The following is an 18,977-nucleotide window of genomic DNA, read 5'->3' as shown; positions in this document are numbered from 1 at the left end:
AGGGCAGTGAGAAGCCTCAGAGAGGGGGCAGCGAGAAGTCCCAGAGAGAGAGGGCAGCATTGATTAGTGCCCAGTGAGGCACAGAGCGAGACAGGGCTACGGAGAGCCCAAACACCAGAGAGGCGCTGTGCGAGACGGCACTACAGAGAGCCCAAGCGCCAGAGAGGGCGCAGAGCAAGACGGGGCCAGGGAGAGCCCAGGGAGGACAAAGGGAGCCAGAGTAGAATAAGGCCCAGACCAAACGATGTGAGTAACATCTGCAAGGCTTGGGCTGCGGTGTAGAGGAGGAAAGGAGCCACAGATAGCACCCCCTTTTTCATCGGGGCAGTGAAATGGGCAGTGAAATGGCCTCCTGCTTAATTAACATCTTCTAATTAATCAATTAACAACAAGGCATGGCAAGCAAGAAGGCAGACAGTTGGTCCATAACAGGTGAGCGGGGTCACCAGTAGACGGACCCTAAAGAGGCGTACCTGTCACACATCAAAGCTGTAGTGATGGAAATGGAATTCATAGTAGTGTCTGAACCTGGATTCTAAGCTTTAGAAAAAGGTCAGTTCCCTGAGGACTTAAATAATACATTTCATTGTATAACAAAAGCATCCAGAAACTTTACTTTAAACAGTCCTGTGGGAATTTGAAAGCAGTATTGAAGTGTTTACGGTTTGAGAAAGAGGTCTCTCTATTCCCTGGGAGGAGTCATAAAGAGTTTAAAGCTATATAGAGTTGGTTGGGGGCTGTCACTCAGGTGGTTGGAAACCCACTTAACTGCAAGAAGATAATGCTGTTTATTTATAAAATTGTGGCATTTTAAAAATGGCCCTGTCAAATATGCCTCCATCTGTAAGTGCTCAGTGGCTTTATTCCAGGCTTGAGTAGCAGGAACTGTCCTTTTAGGGGTAGAAAGACTAACATTTCTTCAGAATAAAACAAACTTTAATGGAGTGTGATGGGGGAGAGGACAAAGAACAGTTAAGAATTTCTTGGCTTGAACTCTCTATGCCCATAATTCTCAGGGACATGCCTTAATACTGCACATGCAATAAGATTTAAAAGAATGATTTCATAAGCATGGGTTTTTTGCCTTCCACAAACCAGAAACAACACAGAATGCCATGTCTTTGCAATAGGTTCCTTTTAAAAACCTCCAGAATTGTCACAAAATAGTCTAGTCTCTCGAAGGATGCAGTTGTGTTTTAGCTCTGGTTTATTGCTTATGTTGAGGGCTCTGATAAATAGAACATTCTTTAGTTCCTGCATACAGTGGCAATTTTACCTTAATTGCATTAAAAGTTAAAATGATGCTATTTTGTTTATACCAGTGGTTCTCAACCCATGGGTTGTGACCCAAAAGTGGGTTGCAAGAATATATGAAAGGGTCACAAACAAAAATTTAAAAAATGGATCAACAAGTTGAAAAAATGGATTTTCCTTTAAAGGAGAAAAACATGGGAAACCATGACTTTTCTCTTGCAGGCTGGCAGAGTTCCAGCCTGCAGGGGACTGCTTGAGCCCCCACACCCCTACCATCTGTCCCACACACTGGGGAGTGGGGAGCAGTAGACTATGAGAGAGGGGCACTTGGGCAGGACTGGCCATCAATGTTGACAAATGGGTCCTAGTACAAAAAAGGTTGAGAACCACTGGTTTACACCACTTTATAAATAACACTCAGGCTAATAGGACTGAGCAATTACTGGAAACACCAGCGATTCAGATTAAACAAAATCTGGTAATAACTCATTGCATTATGAAAACGGTGGTAGAAATTGATTAAGAATACATTTGATAAATAGGATGACAATATGTATTTATGCTAATAGATATTTTAATAAGTTCAACCTTAACATGCATTAAACTCTCTGAAAACTAAAGATTCTGCATTATCCTGCTACCCCTTCATTTATTTAAGAATCATTCTCACCAAAAAGCTACAAGAAAATAGGCCCTCTCCTCCATTTTAATGAAACTAAGGGAGAGATCCCAAATGTATTGCTTGGATCACAGGAGACTATGTAGGCACAAAAAATGGAGAAACAATTGATCAAGAGAACTTCTGGCTTGCAAGAGTTGACATCTCTCAGCCAGGCCACATACTTTATTAAACCACTTTGACTTGCCTAAGGTGCCACAAGAGGCATACCATTTAGCTCTCCAGCAAAGTGAAAGGAGAAAGGAAACCATATTTCAGCTGGTGATGTACAGAAAAGATATAGCAGTCTTTTAGTGGAAAGATAGTGAACATGAGATTTTTAAACGGAAGTTGAACTCAGACCTCTCTAATGGCCTTGCTTGTAATAACAGGGCTCTAAATTGGGCTGCTCATAAGGGAAATTTCTACACTACAGAGTACATGTTTTTTTAATTTCAGAACATAAATGACAAGCTATTCAAATACAAGACAGTTCATATTTAAGTCTTTTAATACACCAGACATAGACAACCTATTACAGAAAAGAAACTTAATTTGCAGCAAAGTTTTACTTTTTCAAAAGCATAGGATGAAACAACAGTGTTCATTCTTTACCAGGCCCCCATTGAGGATTTAAGTCCCAACTACATGCAGTGGCAATACATATGGGGTGCATGGGGGTGAATGTATACCCCCTGAGAGCGCCAGTGCACCCCCTGACTGGCCGCACTTGCCGCTTAGGCGATGGGAAGGGGAAGCAGGCAGGTGCGCTGGTGCCCCCACCCCCCGCAAGTGCTGGCCAGGGAGTGGAGCACTGTTACGCTCCTGGAAGTGGCTGCAGCGATCAGTTGTCTTGCAATCTGCTGCAAGGGGACCACCCCCTCCCTCCCCTCCTCCTCCTCCCCAGTGGTCAGCAAGATTGGCTGAGGGGGAGCTCCCCAGTCACTGACTTGTTGCTGGGGGGCATATGCCCCCCCAACTAAGTCGGCACCAGTCACCCATGACTATATGAAGCAGTCATACCATATTTTATCTGTCATTTTATCAATTTTCATCCTCTCTAGCCTGTCTTGTTGAACCCCAACCCCGCCCTTTGCACTCATTTATAACCAGCTTTTCTGCTAGAAACTTCAAGATTATTTTAAGGTCACTAGAATCTTAAATGCAGTTTACTTGGGAAGACCCGAGATTTCAAACTTGCTCAATTTTTGGGTTTGTTAGTATGATGGAGGAAAGAGCTTGAAGCTATTAGAGTTGCTTTCTGTTTTAAGGGTTGACTGCAAGTGCTCTAAAATCCAATGAGCTGACTGGGAGCACTTTTTGAATTTTCTGTTACGTCTTGGTATTACAGGCCAGGGTTGTCAGCTGAGCAAGGGGTTACTGAACTACTCTCCATAGTCCTGATTATGTGATGGTTATAATACTTTTGTGCACACCTGGGCTGCCTATACACATGCTCAGGGTTGGGGGTATGCATTTTAATTAGAAGAGTTTCTGGAGAGCCAGTCTAAGTAAAATGCCATACCATCATGTGTATGAAGCCCCTGTAGGTTTAAAAATGGCCACAGGATGCTTTATCTAAACCCCTTTTGATGAGATGTAGATAAAGCACCGCAGCTGCTATTTTTAAACCTGTGAGGGATTATACATGTACCAATGAAGCCACATTAAAGCATTCTAATTAGAACATGGAGCAGACTCTAAGCCTTCTAAACAAGAACCAGCATGTGTGTAGGCACCCCTGAGGCTCAAACTACAGCTTTGATCCTCCCCCACAGTGATCTGTCACCTTTGGATTTATCCACCATTACAGCGCCCATTGTTCCCTGGGGAAAGCAATACTGTAAATGTTTAGGACGTATATCAGTGAATGCCAAATTTATACCTAATACTGAAGCATACATGCACTAAATTGGAATAGTTACTCTATATATACCAGTTTCCTTAAGGCAGCTTTGCCTGCTATTATCTCTTTGCCAGCATATCACTTTGCTATTGTTGCTGGATGGTAGATGTTCTCAGTACTTTACGTGGCTAATCTGCAGAAGTCGCTGTTACCAGTATTAATTAAAAGCATTGCAGAGAAAAGTGACTTGCAGGGCTATGACTTTATAGGTACAGTCTGTGGAAAATGTCCAGGCTCACAGATATACCATATTTGACTCATGCCCCAGAAAAATGTGGGGGAGTGATGCAGTATATTGCACTACTACACGAGCACATGCAAGGCACCTCTTGGAAAACTGCCACCTCCAGGAGGCCTGCAGCTCACACCAAATCTAGCTGGTAGAAGTAAAACCTGGTGCTTCTCTTGCTGCACCTCAAGTACTGTGTCAGTTGCATCAGAGCTGATTTAAACTGGGGACCCTTTTCTTGGCGATTTTGTTTCTTTTTGTGGGCTCAAAGAAGAAAGCACTTGACATTCTGGTAGAAATGCTTGCATCAGCTCTGAGGACACTGATGGTGGTGGAGAGGCTCCTGGCATATTGGCAAAATTAACAGGCTGTCTCTTCAAGTGCCAAGTCCCCAATGAAGCTTATTGTGTGGATAACTTGGGTCCTTATGCCTCCCTCCCTACATCCCCAAACTAGAGTAGTTTAAGGCTACCTATTGTCACTTTAAGATTAGAGAAGCTTCACAGAAGACATCAAAGCATTCTTAGACAGGCTTGATTTCCCATCAGATGATCCAAAGTGAAAGATCATTGTAGCCTTCTGCTTATAACCAGATCCATAGCTTAGATTTTGGCTCTTTCCCTCTACCACTGTTGTGCCCCAAGATGCTCTCTGGGCTTTTCAGATTGACATACTTAAAAATCTAAAAAACAGAAATATTCTGCCCTATCCAGAAGGCTCAGGGTAGACAGCTTCCTTGCCTCTACCATATATGTATACAAGCAGGAGCTGACATTCATTATGATAGTAAGGAAAGGTTGAGACTTGATGTCTACTGAGTGTGAGAGTGCAGAAACTTCTGTGATTTGAGACTGTTCTACACTAAACGAAGAGGAGACAAGGAATGAGTGAGCAGATACCAGAATACTGAGAGTGGACTTCGTGAAAAGTGTGAATCTATGGCCCCCTCTACATATCACCAGTATCACATCATTACCAGGCTAACTGTGCAATTAATTTAGACTGACTGCAAATTAACAATTGCACCATAAAAAGGTGAAATCAGATATAAAGTTATAAAAAATGTGGAATAACTTTACAGCTAGTTGCTCTCCAGCTTTAATTTATACATGTAGAAGGGTTTGCCCCTGTGGCTGGGAGCCCCATCAGCACCATGCATATGTGAGGCTGGGAGTCCTGCAGCTGAGGGGAGTCTCAGCCCCAGCAGCTCAGGGCAGCAGCTGCCGGGATGCAGTGTCCAACAGCTGTGGACACTGGTACCCAGCAGCTGTGGGGTGTGGCTGCACTCTCCCAGCCTTTGGTTGCTCAGAGTGCCCCTGGGCCTGGGATACTGCAGCTGCTGCACATATAGAAGGGTCCTGTGTACTACCACACCAATATGGAGAGAGTTGCCCCTTTCATTAAACTGTGCAGCACCTGAAAAAAGGAACATCAAACTTGTCTATGAATGCCTCTTAACTGCCAACTGGAAAACAGCCAGTATTTATTGTCAGACAGATGAGTTTTGCCTGTTTGCCCACAGTATCAGGCCCATGCTAGTGAAGTTTCTAGGCCAAATTCTGGAAAAAGAGCATTAGTTTGCCTTGCTGGATCAGTGCTACAGCTTTCCTTCACACTGTATTGACAGGCAGTATCCATGATGCTAGAAAGAAAGAATTAATTTCAGTGCCTGGATACAGCTGCTGAAAAAGGGCCACATGTGATTGCACTGACCTGGCTGCACAGGCAAGAAGGATTTGGATAACGCTGCTTGATGCCATATAAATTGCTGTGACATCTGGAGGTACTACTTGAGCTCTCAGTTTTTAGAAATAAAGTGCTAGGAGCTGCTTCCATTAGGCAGCCATACAATGTGTGCAGATGATATCAGGGTATTAAGGGATGGTCTCTGTCAGGATGAGAATTATTCCAGCTGCAGAGCCAGGAACCTCTAACCTCAACAGCATACAGGAGGCTGGGGGGCTCTAACAATTTGTAATCTAAATCTCCAGTTTTGACTTTTGAGTCCTTTTGCAGGGGAGAAGGTAGGCTGACCATTCAAGTGCATACAAAGACTGAACTTAAAAGGAAAGGCCTTGGGATTAGTTTCCTAAACTAAACGAAAGTATGTGGAGAGAGGAAGATGTCAATGATCAGCTCAACATCGTCAGCCTAATACACAAGCACAGCTTTCCTGGAAAGGAAAAAGTATATTCGTAGCTTTACATTTTGAATCCCTTAAGGTGTGGAACTTGCATCTTTAAACTAAGCCCCTTCAGCTGCTCCTAGAGATTCAGGTTGGTTGTTCCAGCTGGACAGCCATCTGATCTTAGTTTCCAGTTGTCTAATTGACATGGAGGTGCTGAGGGTTCCAGGTCTGGATACTGTGGATATCCAGCTGCAACACTGGCATGCATGTGCTCCTGAGAGTGTCACAATTGTTAAATATGGCCTAGCCACACTGCTTAAGGGCACTTGCTTATGATATATAGGATAGGAACCTGGACACAGACTAGCTGGGTTCACCAATAACTATTGACTCAAACAATGGCACAAGTGCAGTGGAGTAACAAGCCAAGTTGGTGCCTGGGGCAAACTCTACAGGAGAGAGGTAGACGCTTAGGGCACAGGTATGAAATGAAATCCCAGTGGAGCTGCTGCCAAAGCACATGCCGTGTTTGCCTTGGCATTGTTGCTCATCCAGCAACATCAGCTGGGACTCTTTTAAACTTCCTGCCTGGGTGCAAGCTGTTTTGTGGTGTGGGGACAATTTTCCCATCCCTCCTAACTTGGTGCCTGGGGTGGGTTTCCCTCTTACCCACCCCTAGTTATGCTACTGCACTAGTGGGGGCGTGTGTGGCATGTCTTGGGACAAGCGTCACCTCCAGGAGGCCTGCAGCCACCATCAAATCTAGCTGGTGGAAGTAAGGCCTGGTGCTTCTCCTGCTGCATGTCAAGCACTGAGTCAGTTGCATCAGGATATGCCTCAGTGCTCATGTGTTCTGCACCAAGTTTCTGAGTAGGTCAGGGCAGCAAGTCCCAACAAAAAGAAGCATCCCTAGTTGGGTCAAATGAATCTCCCCACAGAATTTCCAGCCAGGGCCTGCTCTATAGGGGTGCCTATACATGTTCAGGGAGGCTGCTCCAATGCACTGTAATCACAGCACATCGGATCATACCTAATTAATTGAGTCTGCTGGAGTGTGGTAATTACTGAGCTCCAGCATCACATGTATCAGCATTTCTGTACTGAAAAATGGCAATTGGGGTGATTTAACTAGACCTTTAAAGCACCCCCACTGACATTTTTCAGTGTGGCAATGCCGATACACGTGACACTCTGGGCACTTTAATTAGAGCACCTCTTGGAGCCGCTTTAGTTAAAGGGTTCCCCCCACCACTCTGCCTCCCAGATCACATATATAAATGCCCAGTGAGTCTGTCTAGGCCATAAGGAAAGTCCATGTGACCAGCCTTCTAAAGGAAAGGGAATCCTTTTGGGAGCAGTGCAGGAAGAAGCTGCCCAGCTCTGATGGTACTGATGTCTAGACACATTTGGACTTGAAGGTCCACCTTGATGCCCTTCAGAGGGCCTTGGCCATCCACTCTGCCATCCTGCTCAGTCCCATGCTGCCACAGATCTTGCTTCGAGAAGGAGAACTGGTCAGTCCCTGTTCCAAACAAACATGTAGATAGCAAAGCTAACACCTGCCTGACTTCTCCTGGCATGGTCTACTGGGTTACACTTTCTTATTGTAACCATAGCTTCTCCTCATTCTGACCACCTACTAGGGAAATGTTTTTCTTCTAAAAAAATATTCCTGGGATCTTTGGGAAAAGGGTACTTTCTCATGAACTGTGGTTTGCTTGGAAGTGTGCTCTCTATCCTCCTTGGGGAAAAGGCAGATCTGATAGGAATTGTGTCCTAATGTAAATATTATTTGCTTGGTCTGTGTTTCCACAGTAAAGTATCTTTATGACCTGTTGGAAAGGTACTTATGCATCTCTGAACCTTTGCTTATAAACTGCCTACCTCTAAAAGTAACTGCAACCTGTTCTCCTTCCTTGAGTTCTTTCAGCTTGCTGTGTAGGTGCTTGCTACCATGGGGCACATTCACACATGCAAGCATGTGCACTTGCAGCAGCTCAAATAGAAGCAGTGCAAATTTGAGCTGAGGCTTTTTGCCTCAGCACGTGTGCTTGGACATGCATTTTGTTGTGGAGCAAATTGTGCCATTTGGGGCAAAATAACTCTGCCTGGCTCTTCCCAGATCTGCAGCCAGGGTGAGCTAGAGCCCGGGGCCCAGCAGTCCCCAGCAGTATAAAAAGTTGCCCTTTCCTGGCCCCAGCAGTACAAAAACCTGCCCTGGCCACCAGCTCAGGGTTACTTGACCTCAGCAGCTTCTGGGGCCCAGGCAATTGGTATCTGGGGACACTAGCCCCTTGTGTCAGCTAGACTGCTGAGGCAGCATCCCAAATTCACTTTTTAAAATACCCCAAAATCCACATTTGTCCACAGTTAGAACAAGACAGAGAGAGAATGGGCAATGTTTTATTGTTATATTTACAATGTTAAAGAAATTTGGAAGCCTATCAGTGTTTCTAGCATCATAATAAAATAAATCCTAAATAGCTATATGTTTTTTAATTTTTGCTTTGAGTTTCCTTATCACATGGTGGGTGTGTGATGGAGGATGTGGGGGGATGTGAGTCACTGTGTGGGTAGGTGTCGGGGGGGAAACTGTGGGTGTGGGGGCTGTTTGGGAGGGGTGGGTCCCCTGCATGAACACCACATGCTCCCAGCGGCTGGCGGGGCATGGTGGTACTGGCACCAAGGTGCAGGGAGCTCCCGCAGACACCACTGGCACTGTCAGCAGCAGGGAAAGGGGTGGTGAGTGGTGAGCACCCACAGACACCACCGGCAGTGACAGCGGTGGCCAGCAGCAATCACTGACTGCCTGCAGACACCACTGGCAGCAGGGGGTGGCAAGCAGCAACCGCCTACAGGCACCACTGACAGTGTTGGCAGCACCTTTTTTGAGGGGGTGCACCGCCATGCTCAGGGAGTGCATGTGCACCCCCTGTGCATTGCCAATGGTCCCCTGCCCCCAACAAGGCAGAGCCTCCCCCAGCACATGGACTACCCTACCTGCAGGGTCCCAGGCCCCCCCAAGGGTGACAGCTCCTCTGCCACCCCAACCGCCACTGGTCTCCAGCACCCAGCTTATTCCTCTACTCTTGTCCAGCCTCAAGGCTGGAGTAGAGCAGGAGAACAAGCAGGAGGCTGGAGAGAATAGGGGAATGAACAGGAGGCTCATTCCCCCCACCCCCTGTTCATTCCCCCTGCTGCCCATTTATTCCTCTGCTCTGCATTTATCCACCTGTTCCCTGTTCATTCCCCCCTCCGGTTCATTCTCCCAGCTCCCTGTTTGCTCTCCTGGCCGCCTCCTCCCTCACCGGCAGTAGCAGAGAATAAGCAGGAGGCTGGGGAGAGCTGGGGAAGTCTCCAGCTTATCTCCAGGGGCTTGTCTCCAGCCTCCTGCTCGTCTCCAGCCCCTTGCCGCTTCCCCTGCTTGTCTCCAGACTCAGGAGGCTGGAGGCAGCAGGGGAACAAGAAGGGGACTGGAGACTGGGACTGGAGACAGCCCTGGAGGCATTCCCCTGCTGCCCCCTGCTTTCCCAAGGCTGGAGACAAGCAGGGGAAGAAGCAGGGGACTGGAGGCAGCAAGGGAATGTCTCCAGGGTTGTCTCCATCCCCCTACTTCTTCCCCTGCTTGTCTCCAGCATCAGGGAAGCTGGGGCTGTTTCCACCTCCCTGCGCCTTCCCCTCCTTGTCTCCAGCTTCAGGAGACATTCCCCTGCTGTCTCCAACCTTGGGAGAGCAGGGGACAGCAGGGGAATGCCTCTGGAGCTGTCTCCAGCCTCCCGAGGTGTCCCCCCCCACTTCTCCAGTCCCCCAATCCCCTGCTCACCTGGCAAAAGCTGGGTCCGGGTCCCTGCAGTTTGTACCACTGCCTGCCCACCACAAGCAAGCAGTATGCTTCAGGAGCAGGGAAAGGACCAATGGTAGAGATGCTCTCCAGCATCTCTGGAGGACTGAGCCTCTGGTTGCCTCAGGGCACAGTCTGGGACCCTGCCCTGACCCGGTTTTTCCCCCCAGGTTTTTGTTTGACCCCTGGATATCCAGGGGTCTAATTTTCTCCCTGTGCTGCAAGTTTGCAGCATGGGGAACATTTTTTCATTCCTGCATATGCCTCTTGCCCTGCCTCAAAGGGGTTTGAGATGGGGCAAGAGGCATGTGTGTGCTCATCTGGACATGCCTGCGAGCATCCATCTAAGAGGAGTATTGACTGCTTCTCCTAGGTACTGTCAGTCTCTCACCCCTCTCTATCTCCCCTCCCCTCCTCTCCCTCCAACACAGCTAAGGGCTTCATTTGCCCCTCCTTGTTCTTCTTCGCGTTCCTTTATTACTCATGAAAGAAATTCCAGTACATGGTTATGTTGTGTAGAATGCTAGAAGCCATGAAAATCCTATTGGCTTTTATAGGCCTTTGCTGTTATGTGCCACCAGATACACAGAGATAATAGCATGACGTTTTCAGAGTGCCTGGAGTTCTTGCCACAGCTGACTTGGTGTGAGTCTGTAAGCATGGTTGCATCACTGCTCTCTATTTTCTGGAGGTGCCTTTGGAGCGGGAGGATGGAAGCAGAGACAAGGAGACAAGGCTGGAAAGAGTAGCCATAGCTGTCACTGAAAAAGTTAGGAAAAGGCAGCTTGAGGACAAGAGGGATGCCTTTAACCACACTGTGATCACAGGTCATACATCTCTGCTGTGATGATTGCACCCAAGTAGTCAAACAAAAAAATACTGAGTAAAGGACTAAGGGAGAAAGTAAGAGTAGGCTTTGCTGTGGTGGGAGACTTACTCAACAGCCAGCGATAAGGGATTCTCCCCACTGTGGGAACAGCTAAAGCTGACTAACCTTGGACCATGAAGATAAGGCACGGTTGGATGCTGGGAATCTTAACACTCCATCTTAACATTGATGAACTCCAGATGGGCATTGCTGACCACTATCTTTTATGGCATATATTCAGTACCTGTTTAAATTCTCTAGTATTGTCCATAGACTTCTGAATGTTGATGTAGGTTCGTCTACTACATCCAGGGTTTAAGAAGTTCTGTGGTCTTATGAAATTCTAACATGAGTCTGGTTTTGAGCCCTTGGGTGTCTGGTGCATGCTGGATGACAGCAGCCAGAAATTGCCCAAATACCTTCCATGCTGACCTGCTAACACTAGTCATCTCGGCAGCGATTTGAAACAATCTATTGCTTGGTTGGGGAGTGCTATGTACACCTTGTTGAGGATGGAGAGGGTATAGGGGTTGTCTACTGGGGGAACACGTACCCCTGGGGGCACTTTGAAAGGTCCCAGGGAGTAAGCGGGGGCAGGTGGGGATGGAGTGCTACCACCCTGCACTGCTGCCTCACAGGAACAGGGCCAGGGCAGGGAGAGAGCAGGGCTGAACAGATACTGTGCTGTCACCACTCTGCCACTTACCACCCCTCCACTCTGTATCTGGCTGCTTGCCACCCCCCTTTTCCCTCTGGGTCTGTGTCTGGCCATTTGCCAACCCTCTCCCAGCCATGGGTACACTTATTAAAAAAGGGACCGCCAGGGATACACTTATTTAAAAAGGTTGAAAACCCCATTCTCTTCTGTCATGCTGCCCTGCTCACTACTCCAGTGCCTACCTACTCCCTGCTACCTAGAAGAGTCCTTCTCAGGTACCTGGCCCTGTCTAACTTTCTCAGCTGTCCTTAAATGTGTCTTTTGGACATCTAAGCCTCACTACCCATTTTAGCTTAGCCCATTCCCCCTCCCTCTTTAGTCTTTACTGGGTTACTGTTGCAGTCCTAACTCACTACTTTCTCAGCAATTGCCTCTTTTTGCTTTCTAGCTTGTGCTTGCACAAAGTAGTGATATCCCTATGCCTATATTGGACTCCTGTATAGCCTTAAATGAGGGGGTTTATGATACAGGAGCAGCAAATGGTAAAGTCCTACTACGTATGTTCAGATAGTTTCTAATATTTCCTGTTCCTTTAGCTGAAGTTGGCACAGCTTGAAGTGGAATAGGATTGTGTTGCAGTGAGGATGGGGCCTGTGCACCGAGGAAATTGTATTGGATTTGATCTGAGCACCTACAGATCAATGCTAAAACTGGGACAGCTTTACCCAGTCTATTTTGGCACAATTTGGGCACTGGCTAGTGAGTCAAACAGAATCATAAAAACAGAAATGGGTGGCTAAAGTTGGGTTAAGTGGACCTAATACTTCAGAAGTGAAATAAAACTTGGGCCGTAGTTTTTAGGCAACTAGATGGCTGGCTGCTTGTTGCTACCAGGCCTTTGGTATATGTACTGCTGCACAACTGTGAAACTTGTAAAGTGAAAAAAACTATAGCATGCCTGAAGGGTAAGTTGGCAGCTAAATGGGGATTTCCAGGATCAGAACTTGCATTTAGAATTTAAGTCTTCATTGGACCTACACTATTCAAGGAATCTTGTATTCAATACCTGTATACAATACACATGGTCTTTTTGAACAACACATTATGGCTGCTTTCCAATGGGTGCACAAAGGGAAAGTAGATTACATTTGACTAAGACTTCACCTCAAAGGATGAGTAACATCCGGTAGAAGTGTAAAAGGGATACATTTAATGTCAGTTTTTATAAAAGCAAGGGGAAATCTTTTACAAAAGTAAAGGCTTATAGAATTTCCAGTCATGAATAGCACTGATTAGGGTGAAGCATGCATCCAATCTGAGGGCAGTAAAATAGATGCAAAAGTACTTACAACACAGTCAATGAGCTAGTAATTCATTGAACTCCTTTTTTTTTTTAGTTTGCTACTTTAACTATAATATTATTAATATGTAGTTTTCATCTATTGAGTTGCAGAGTACACTAATATTAAAATATTTCAAAAGGCAACAATGAGTTCACAGTGTATTTCTAATCAGCTTTGTATGAAGGCAATTAGGAGCTTGAATAATTGTGTACTGAAAGCTACAGAATTCAGAATCCCCATTTTCAAATATTTAGAAATTACTATAAAGTGCAGTTGGCTGAGTTGGATCCAGTCAGTACTCCAGCACATTCCAATAGTGGATAAATGACCCTCTCCCCCAGCTTTTTTGTTGCTTTTTGTATACATGATTATTTCCTAATGAAGTTAAACACCTTGATGGATTGAAGCTAGGGTAGGTATGTCTATCTGCTACAACCACACCTTCATTTACCTCTGTAGTCATGCCCTATTAATTTGTTTCCAGGTGTATTTGAAATGTTGGTAGTTATTATCCATTAGAATGCCATGACCGCACGTGATGACTTCTGAAGTTCTTCCTTCTTTGAGATGGTTTTGAAGACATCCCAACTGAGGTGACAGTGCTTTCTTCAGGAGTAATGTCTTTCACGAGTAGCTTGTGGGGGAAGATAAGCATTGTAACACGGGCTTGTTAATGCCGCTTCTCTTCTGTTTGTAGTGGCTCTCCTGTTACCTATCTTCATGACTTCAGTTTAAATAAAAAGCAGCTACTTGATTAGGGCTAAGTTCATTGTGGCTGGTCCACTCTTATCTGAGGCTGTTCATTTAATCTAGGTAGATGCCTTTGAAGCCATGTGCATTGCCACTTTGAGGTATTTGAGTCCTTTTCTGTGTAGGGGTGACATTTTTATACATGCATTACCTACATTCTCTCTACATTCAGGATCCATAACTAGTTTGACTGCCAGTTCTGTAATATCCTTTGAGACTTTCTTCTTTGCATCTGTTCCTAACTTTCTCTCTGAACCCTGTTACCGTTTTACTAGTGGTTCAGGATCAGGGAGCTGTTCCCTGGATATCTATTTCAAAGACTGTTTCATAAGTCCAGGGCAAGAATTGTGAGCCATACAGAGTCTTTATAGAATTAGAGCTCAATTACATCCATGATACCCTTGCTCCTCTATTTTTCTGCCAGCCTGTATTACAATGACACCTTTAGAAAACATAGATCTCTCACCCTTTATAATGGGAATAGCAACAAACCTGACAGCCCAAAGCAGAAAGACAGAGAGAAATCTTCAGTGGCTGTTTTCTTTTTTCTTTTTTAATGTTCTGGATGTGGAAATTGGGCTAGCTGCAGGGGTTCTCATTAAAACAGAAGTCTTTATTGAAGGTCAGTTTAAAGTAAACCACAAAATATAACAGTCCCATTTTTGCAAATAAAATGTAAGTAGCCCCAGTGCCAGTGCTTGTCTGCTTTGCCTACTGCCAGTGCTCAGATAGGAGTGAAATGTTTAGCATCTCTGAAGGCAGCTGGGTCAGTAATCAGGAGAATCTATTCTTGGGATACTTGCCCAAACTGGTGGTCATTTGGATTTGTGGATAATGACACTGTAGCAGGTTTGGGATGAAATAATTCACAGAGGTCTCTCCTTGCGGCTCATGAATCACAGTCTTTATTTCTCCTGGCAAATCTGCTCTGCAGTGCAGAGCACAGCATAAATCATAGAACAATTGTCCAACCAAACACCATAACAGTACAGGTTAACTCTTATGCCATGCCAGTCTCTCAGACAGAGTGCACCATGCCAGGTCTCCTGCTTCCAGCCTCTTAGCTTTTTCCCTTATCTCCCACTTCCTCTTCCTGGGAGCCTTTTACTTCCTGTGAGCCTGTTAATTGTCTCCTTATCAACTGGCCCATCTCTATAGGCAGGATTGAAACCTGCTACAGCCACCTTTTAGTTGGTAAGTGGGTCTAGTATTGTTTAAGATCTTCATTAATGATTTGGAGGATGGAACTGAGTGCACGCTTAGCAAATTTGCAGATGACATCAGGTTGGGTGGAGCTGTAGACGTTGTGGAAGATAGGGCTAGGATCTAGAATGACCTGGATAAACTAGAGAAATGGCCTGAAATCAACCAGCTTCAATTCAACAAGAACAAGTGCAAAATCTTGAAATAATTCCATGCACAAATACAGAGTGGGGAATGGCTGGCTAGGCTGAAGTATTGCAGAGAAGGACCTGGGGGTTACAGTGGCTCATAAGTGGAATGAGCTAACAATGTGCAGTAAAAAAAAAAAAATTGAACGTGTGCTGGATTGTATGCAAATAGGGGTGATTTGCAAAGCAAGAGAAGTGATTTTACCACCTCACCAGTACTTTGTCTGGTCTTGGGCCCTACACCTTAGGAAATATGTGGACAGACTAGAAAGAGTCTAGCGCAGAGCAAAAAAAATGATTTGAGCAGGGGTGCTCAACCGCTCAGGCTCAGGAAATGGGTGGACGAGAACCTGATGTTGTTTAACACTGAAAAATGCAAGGTTCTCTACCTTGGGAAGAAAAACCTGCAGCATCCTTATAGGCTCGGCAGTGCTACGCTGGCTAGCACTACGGATGAAAGGGACTTGGAGGTCATGACTGACCACAAGATGAACATGAGCCTGCAATATGATGCTGTGGCTAGTAAAGTGAGCAAAATGCTGCCTTGCATCCATAGATGCTTCTCAAGCAAATCCAAGGATGTCATTTTCCTGTTGTACTCGGCCTTGGTGAGGCTGCAGCTGGAGTACTGCGTCCAGTTTTGGGCTCCACAATTCAAAAAGGATGTGGAGAAGCTTGAGAGTCCAGAGAAGAGCCACGCACATGATCAGAGGTCAGGAAAACAGACTGTATGATGAGAAGCTGAGAGCTATGGGACTCTTCCGCCTGGAGAAGCACAGGCTCAAGGGCGATCTGATGGCCACCTATAAGTTTATAAGGGGCATCCACCAGGATCTGAAGGAATGTTTGTTCACCAGAGCACCCCAAGGGATGACAAGGTTGAATGGTTATAAAGTAGTGCAAGACCATTTCAGGCTGGATATAAGGAAGAATTTCTTTACTCTCTGAACCCCCAAGGTCTGGAATAGACTGCCGCCGGAGGTGGTTCAAGCACCCACTTTGAACGCCTTCAAGAGACATTTGGATGTTTATCTTCCTGGGATCCTATGACCCCAGCTGACTTCCTGCCCCTGGGGCAGGGGGCTGGACTGGATGATCTTCTGACGTCCCTTCCAGCCCTAATGTCTATGAAATCTGTGAAACCTCCAGCCCACAGCCCAATATGGTCCACAGAGCTTTGGCATCCAGCCTGCTCCCTGCTCCCCTCTGCATGTCTGGGTGGGGCCCTGCCATGCCCACCCTGAGTACTGGATCAGGACCACCAGTCAGATCTGACCCATGAACCAATCGGGCACCTCCCATCCAGCCCACTGAGCAAAAAGGTTGAGCACCACTGATTTAGAGGCCTGGTGATCTTTGACTCCTGAAAATTATGCAAATAGCTAGGTTTATGCAACCTTGCGGTGGTGGTGTTGTCTACTTCTCAGTACGGCCACTCACATACATAAAGTTATACACAGAAATACATACTTGCAGCATTGGGACTTTTGATAACTCTTTTGGGGCTTGGGCCTTACTATGTGTTTGTACAATACCAAACAGAACAGGATGCCCAACACCACCACCACAACTGGCCTCACTATTTACAGATTAAAAGAGTCCTGTGAATTAGCTATTTAAACATCTCTTTTGCATCTAAAATTTGTGGAGTAGAATCAATAGCTGGACAAAAAAAAATGTCTGCGTAAGTCAGCAACACTCTTAGCACTTTAAAAAACAAATGTCACAATACCAAGTACCAAACAGTATTTGCATAATTAGCTTGTTTTGCTTGCTCTGCTAAACAGTGGTTACTATGTTTCAGTTCATCTCAGTAGTATTCTGTTCAACTTTGGTAGCTTGGTATGATTTACTAAAAGGAGTGACATACCAGTGAAAATTGTCCTGCCGCATAAATCTTTGTCCACAGATATTACACTTATACAGTTTGATTCCTGTGTGGATTTTCATGTGGCCAACAAGGTGGTGTTTCATTTTTGAATTTTTTACCACAGACCCCACAGCCATAAGGCCAAAGGCCAAGGTGCATAATTCATATGCTGATTCCTCTGGCTCCTGTGTGTAAAGCTTTTACCACACCAGCAGGGATCTAGTTAGTCAGCATGCCAAAATCCAGAAAGGGAGGTATCTTCTTTAATTCCTGTAGCCATTTCAATTTTTTCACCGTAGCCTGCTGTTATCATAACATCCGGTATGTGAACACTTATATTTCCATCTGCCTTTTCACCTGAAAATTCTTCCTTAGAAGAGCCACAGAAACCAACTTGTTCATCATAGTTACTCTCATCACCCTGTTTGTCAAATTCTAGTTCCATCTTTGTCACTTATGTGAAAGCCTTCAACACCTGAAGACTAGATAGGATGCTTTGGCTGAATGGCATCCATGGACTCAGAGATCTGGTGCTCCACGCAAGGATTATCTATGCCTTCAGTCCTGTTCAAATCTTTATGGTTCCACATGGATCCAACATTTGTGTGACGTGATGCTGGGTTTGCTCTAGAGAGGTTTTGTATGCTGATATTCTGCACTGTCACTAGCTCCCTCTTTGCCATCCTGACTTGTCATTGCTGTGCTCAGTCTGTCATGTTCTGTTGAAAAATTACTGGGAAGGTACTCATGTTCTGTTACTTGAGATGACAGCTCATCTTTAGAGATTTCTTCTTAATTTTCACCATCCCTTAGCTCTTGCCCTTTGTGGAAGTCAGGCTGTCCACCAGAGCCCAGCTCAAATGTTTCAGCAATGCCATTATAACTGCTGCTGCTTGGGGACTGCTGATGACTGCCATAATTCATCTTCTGGCAAAGCACTGATAAGTTCCCTTCTAGCACTTCAGCACATTTGACTACTACAGGCTACATCTGAAGAAAGCTTGCTGCAGTTGGATCACTGACATTTTCTGGGGCAGGCATAACCAGGCAACCCATGTAAGTAGACGGAAGAATATTCTGAAATTCTTTTGAATTCATCACATCAGGGAAGATGGTTTGTTTGCTATTTTTCAGGAGCATTTGGTTGCACAAGTATGGGGAGCTGGCTGCAAGGACAGCCTTATGGGCTCCAAGGATATGGTCCTGAACTACAATGGAAACATCACATAAGTATTCTTGCTGGCACTGCTCATTCAGCTTCCATAAAATGGTACTAGAGAGAAGTCAGGAAATTCCACTCAAAGAGCTTGACCCAGACTCCATTTCATTACAAATTAGTGCTGTGCTCACAACACTGAGGTCTCTCACATAATGGGGCCTGGTGCTTGGCAGTGGACACTTCCACTCCCGCCATGACACCCTGACCCCAGTCGGGCAGCACCCAGAAGTTCAGTAAACACAAAGTTTAAGCTTCCAAACATAAACAATTTAATACATCACAAGATCCAGTTCAAGCCATAGTTTATCAGTTCAAAACAAAGGCTACATATTTTCAGCTGTGTCTCAAATGCAGTTTTTACTGGGTGGTGATGGGGGTTGGGGTTTTTTTTTTTTGTTTTGTTTTTTTACCCTCCTCTTCTCCCTTCCTCTACTGTGGCTGTGAAACATAGGCAACTCATTTTAGTTACAGACTGTATTAGGAGCAGTGGTCTTAAGGTTGGCACTATTGTAAGTTAGGTGGTGCATGTAACTTGCTTTTGGACCCAGAAATTGGATGACAATCTATGCAATTGTATTTGGCATTTAGCAGTACGCTAGCATTCCGCTATGGTATTTGAATACCACACTGTTGGGCTTCTCAGCCTCTTTTTAAACACTCCTGGCAGCTTGCATGATAGGCCTATTTGTCCTGTCTAAAAGTGTGGGTCAGGCCCACCACATAACATAGTAGCCCCGACTAACTAGGGATGTGCAGGTGGGTCAAAATTTCAAAAATAGTGTACCCTTACGGGGACACCAAGCAGAGAACCCCAGACAGCACCCACTGACTTTCAGAGGTGACCGGAGAGCTGGAAGATACT

At 45.5% G+C, this 18,977-nt stretch overlaps 1 pseudogene; it reads right to left on the bottom strand.

The window, feature by feature from the left end:
- Window positions 1–16,826: 16,826 nt before the first annotated feature.
- LOC109296364 lies at window positions 16,827–18,717 on the bottom strand (annotated as a pseudogene).
- Between the last annotated feature and the right edge of the window lie 260 nt (window positions 18,718–18,977).

The sequence above is a fragment of the Gavialis gangeticus genome, unplaced genomic scaffold, assembly GCF_001723915.1.
Source record: "Gavialis gangeticus isolate Ggan-Ray unplaced genomic scaffold, GavGan_comp1, whole genome shotgun sequence".
Taxonomy (NCBI): domain Eukaryota; kingdom Metazoa; phylum Chordata; order Crocodylia; family Gavialidae; genus Gavialis; species Gavialis gangeticus.
This window is presented reverse-complemented; position numbering and strand designations above follow the sequence as displayed.